This window comes from Chionomys nivalis, chromosome 22 (genome assembly GCF_950005125.1).
Source record: "Chionomys nivalis chromosome 22, mChiNiv1.1, whole genome shotgun sequence".
Classification (NCBI taxonomy): Eukaryota; Metazoa; Chordata; class Mammalia; order Rodentia; family Cricetidae; genus Chionomys; species Chionomys nivalis.
The window spans coordinates 29308717-29314346 of record NC_080107.1 but is presented as its reverse complement, the minus strand read 5'-3'; positions in this window follow the sequence as shown (position 1 = coordinate 29314346).

The following is a 5630-nucleotide window of genomic DNA, read 5'->3' as shown; positions in this document are numbered from 1 at the left end:
CCCTCTGTTTCCAAATCTGCAGGCCCAATAAGCTTCTTTTTCACTGTAGCCATCTCTGTGGTTTGTGTCTTTCTAAACCTGGCTAGCACATAAGAATACCCTGATTTGGGGATCATCTTCACCCCAAGCCCGTCCTGTTTTTTATCCATGCCTCTCCACTTTGGGGATGAAACTTATTTATTTAAGCTCCTGTTTCCTGAGCACGGCCATTGTGCGTATGGCTCACAGCCGTTAGCTGGCTGATATTCAGTCTGTTTCTATGGGCTGGGAAGACTTCCTGACACCCCCCTTCCCATCACCCCACTTCCCTAACTTCAGTTCATCCTTTCTGGGTCTATCTGCTGACCTGGTACACCAGGAGCAGGGGCGATGTCCCTCTTAGACAATTTCCTGCTTCCAATTCAGGAGGACCCAAACTTTCCAAGAGAGATGTTCTCTACAGTCAAGACTCAACCAGTGGTCCATAAGCAGTCAGCATCCCTGGAGGACTTGTGAAAACATGGATGGCTGGAGCCAGCCCCAACCAGAACTCTGAGGTAGGAGATCTGAAATCGGCCGGTGAGTGCACGCCGAAGGCCCATGGATCACCCTTGCAAACCATTGCTGTGAATGTGTGGCCTTGGGACCCCACCTGGGCAGCCCCTGACTCTCGGATCTGTTCTGGTGAGCAGGCTGCTAAGCTTTCTGGAGAGAGCAGGTCTTGCGAGGACTCATTTGGTTCCCCTGAAGCAATCTTCCATGCTGACTGCAGAGCTTGGTGCCTGGAAACAAACCTCCAGCATCATTTGCATACCGCGTGTTTTTGACACTCCAGTGGTGATGACATTCTTCAGCGCTCCCCGGGAGTCATTCATGAAACACCTCTTCTCCCTGCCTCAACCAAGTGATAGTGGGGCTCTGATTCTAGAATAAATGAGGACCACTGGGGCTCGTGGCAAGTAGCTATAAACATCACAATGAGGAACATCAAGACAGGTATTATTTTAGAGGAAGCTATTTGCTAGCTGCTGGGGAATGCAGCTCAGTCTCCAAAGCCACAGTCCTGTCAGAAGAACACTGCAGAGCGAAGTGGGGCCCCTCCCCCACCACAAAGCAGCCTTCCTTGAAGCCTCATTAAATGACAGCAAATTGAAAATTGTCCACGAGAGAGCTGTTGACAACGGAACACCGAGACCCGCCTGCAATTGTGGAGTACCAGCGGAGGCTGCCTGACTCCAAGGACACCTTGGATGGCTCCCTGGGCTGCTGCAGCTTCCAGAATTGGACCTGGTTTCTGGAGCTGACGTCTGGGTGTGCTGCCTCCTGGGAGGTGGGGGTGGGAGACAGAGCTGGTTTTCAAGAGTTCTTAAATTAAAACCTAAAGCGGTTCCCGTCTCACAGCCGAACTGCGTCAGCTAGGAGTGCTCTCGGTGGGCACAGTCTGGGGATGATGCTGATTACAGGGTCAGGAGGGCCTGCCATTTAAATCCAGCCTGCGCTGATGGCAGAGCAACCCTTAGGAGCCAAACCTTGAGCAGGGGACTCCAAGAACATTTTGAACCAGACTTTCTGACCATCAGCATCATCTAAGGAGCTTTTTAAAATATCCGTGCCTGGGAGCTTCCATGAGGCCCTTTAAATCTGAGCTGCTGAGATCAGTGCTTTGGCAGCAGGCATTTTAACCTCACTTGCTGCCAGGCAGTCAAACTTGCAGCCAGGTTTGAGAATCACTGCTCCAGGCCTGTCTGCCACTTCCCAACTAAAGACATTGGGAAGTTGTTTATCCCTGATGCCTGATTGCACACAGGAGCTCTTTGCCTCCATAAGTGTAGTCCATGGATATCGAGAACCTAATGCAGCAGAGGATCCTAAGTTAGTGCTCAGGAAATGGAATATTCTATTTGGGCTTGGGTTACAGTGGAGGGAAGACCCAGGATTATAAGAATAACATGAAATGAAATAAAAACCGGGCTGGAGACTAATATACGGGTAAAACAGGTACCTAGTATGTGTGTGGTTAGGAATGCAATACCAATCTTTACCAAGACAGGAGGAAAGAGGGAAGGAAGGGAAGAAGAAAAGAAGGAAAACAACAAGCTGTGGCTTACGAGAAAGTTCTTAAAATACATCTATCTGATGAAGGATTTGTATCTAGAATGCAGAAAGATAGATAGGACATCAATCGAGGGTCAAAGGACAGGCACACCACAGCAGAGAACCCAAGAATAGCCCACAAGCACCTAAACAGATCAGCAGGGTCAGGAGGGAAGTGTAAACAATGGAAGCTACTCTATAACTACTCTTGCTGCAGTATTCAATGGTCTGGTACCACCCAGTGCTGGTGAGGATGGGGACTGTTAGAATGTTAGCTCAGTAAGATAGCCAGATGCACTGGTCCAATCACTTGGAATGGTGCCATCACTTGGTAAAACTGGTAGAAGTGTCTCATAAAGAATATAATACTGAAAATCCAAGCCCAGTTCCCATCCAGGAGAAATGAAGACAGGTGTCCATAATAAGATGTGGGCTTGAATGCCTGTATCAATTTTATTCATCATAGGCAGAACCTGGAAACGGTCCTAATGACCATCAGCTGGTGGAAAGATTAATAAATTCTGATGTGTGGCAACTCAGTGTTCAAAATAAACAGGCCACTAACAGGAGAGATACATCTCAAAAAAATACAAGAAAGAAGCCAAAAACTACAGAGTCCCATTCAAATGCTGTCTGCAGTGATTAAAAAAAATAATAATAACTCTGAGTGGATCTGAGTGGTAGGATCGACAGGAAAGAGGAAAGAGGGACTTCTTGTGGATGGAGAGAGGGCAGCAGACGCACAGAATGTGCATTCATCAAAAAACAAACAAACAAAAAATGACACTAGCAACCTGTACACACATGAGACCTGTGTGTGCAAGCTATGCCTCCTTTAGAAAGAATATCTGAGGACAATAACGTTTCTCACAAAGATTCTCAGTGGTGCAAAGAATAGATATAGGAAGATGATTGCTCCGCTGCCAAGTTCATAGCTTGCTTTTTGCCTAGGTGATTAGGAGCATCTCCTGAAAGGAGACGTAGAGTGGCTTTACATGTAATGAACATTAACCCAGATGTTTGTCTCTGCAGAGAAGCGTGGTGTGCTCTCCAGGCATACAGTCCTTCCTCCTGCCAGTCTAAGAACCTTTGCATTCTCCAAGGTCTGCACAAAAGAAATTATTGTCAGAGTGAAAGTCTCCCCTGTGGATTTTTACCCTGCATGGTGACAAGGACTAAGGACAGTGGTACGCTGGTGTCTTGTTTTCACCTAGCCTGTATTCAGGAACAAAGCAAGAGGTACTATTTAGACAATGGACAATCTGGGTATCAATGACATCCACAATGATATCTACAATGGACCAAAGAACAGCAAATATATCTAAATGCGTGAGTGTGTAATAACAGGAAAATGGTAAGGACAGCAAGAATAAATCTAGATGGCCATCACGGGGGGGAGGGGATAGAAGGAAATGCAGCTACCATATGGAAAACTGTTAAGTAAAAGAGATAACTGTTATCCAGTCTTGTATTTACTGTGCCACAAGGCAAAACAGTCCTAGACAAGAGGCTACCTTCTCAATAGTGTTCTAACTATTAAAAGAAGAAAAAATAATTCAGGCTTGCATTCAAGGACCAAACCCACCAAAATCCAGACTTGGGACTGCAGAGATGGCTCAGTGGTTAAGAACATTTCTTATTCTTACAGAGGACTTGAGCTCAGTTCCCAGCGTCCACCTGGAAGCTCACAGTTACCAAATGCTATAGTAACAGAGGCTCTGAAGCCTTCTTCCGACCTCCTGGGACACCAGACACACATGTGGTGCATGCACATACATGCAAGCAAAACACACAGATAAAATAAAACAAACCTTTAAAAAAGTTCAGAAACCATGACACAAACAACCCATATTTCTCAACGAATAAACTGGGGGGCATGGAAGAGAACCTAAAGATGGAACAAAAGAAAGCAATTACTTTAACCAATTGAGCGTATGAACTTTGTTTCCCAACTCAAGCAGCAGGAAAAAGAACGCGATGACATTTATGAGACACTTGAGATTCTGGATATTTGGTGTCGTTGGTTCATATGTATAACCTGAATATTATATGTATATATATGAAATCCATACGCCTTCTTGAAATGGGGGAAATTTTTACTGATAAAATGGTATGATATATGGGATATGTCTCAAAATAAAAGGGAAGAAATAATGGATCAGGCATGAGTTGGTACATGTGCCTCATATTTAAGCTGCTGAAAATTTGTTATGCTCCACGGTAAATACTTGTCTGGATTAAAAGTTTTCAGGATAAACAACTGTGGGTGTGCCTGTGTAGCACGATTAATAAAAATCAGAGACAGAAATTGGGGTTCAACATGAAGGTCAGAAAAACAAAACAGCCAGCCACTGGCTTTTACCTCTACCTCAGTCCGAAATGAGGATCCTGTCACCAGGAATCTCGGAATGAGACTGCCTGAGAACTGTCTTCTCCATTTTATATTCCTCTCTAGTGCTGGGATTAAAAAGTGTGCACCATGACTGCCAAGTTTCTATGGCAACTAGTGTGGCTACTGGGATTAAAGGTGTGTGTCATCATTGCCTGGTCTGTAAGGCTGAGCAGTGGGGCTGTTTTACTCTCTGATCTTCAGGCAAACTTTATTTATTAAAATACAAATGAAATATCACTACATGCCTGTGTGTGCATGTTGAGTGTGTGTGTGAGTTAGTGTGGAGTCAAATCTAGAATCAAACTCAATTTTTACTAATTTAGCTACATCTTCAGTCCCATAACATTTATTTTTATAAAGTTATGCTCTCCTTTTTTACAATTAAGAATTTTATACTGACCCTGGCATGGTGGCACTCATCTTTAATCCCAGCACTTGGGAAGCAAAGGCAGGTGAATCTCTGTGAGTTTGAGGCCAGCCTGGTCTACAGAGCTAGTTCCAGGACAGCCAGAGCTACACTGTGAGATCCTGCCTCAACAAAGGAAAAAAAAGAATTTTTTTTAAGACAGAGTTTCTTTGTGTAGCCTTGGCTGTCCTCAAACTCAGAGATCTGCCTGCCTCTGCTTCCTGAGTGCTGAGATTAAAGGCATGTGCCACCATTGCATAGCTCAAAAAAGAAGAACTTTATAGGCTCATAAGATGTGTTTTGAACAAGTCCACCCTATCCTCTGCATTGTTCCTTCTTAGCTTCATGAGTTCTCTTTTTTAAACCTACAGAGTCCTCAGTGCTATATGTACAGGCATGGATTTAAACCCATCTGCCAAAGCATCTGCTAAAGTACATCCTTGAAGAAAACAGACTTTCCTGCTAGCAGCCATGAATTGCTGAGCACCTTAGCTGGGGTGGGTAGGCTTTCCAGACCACCTTCCCACTTCACGCTGGCATTTTGTCCATCTTGGTCTTGTGCAGGTCTTGTGAGTGCAGCCACAGCCGATGCCTGTGAATTCCCGTGCACTGTGCTGTCGTGTCTGGCAAACACCGTAATCATCTTCTTGCTCTTACAATCCCCACTCCCCTTTTTTGTTGGTAATGATCCCTGAGCCTTGGGAGGTTAACTGTGATAGATATCCCACTTAGCACTGAGTACTCCTACAACCTCTTATT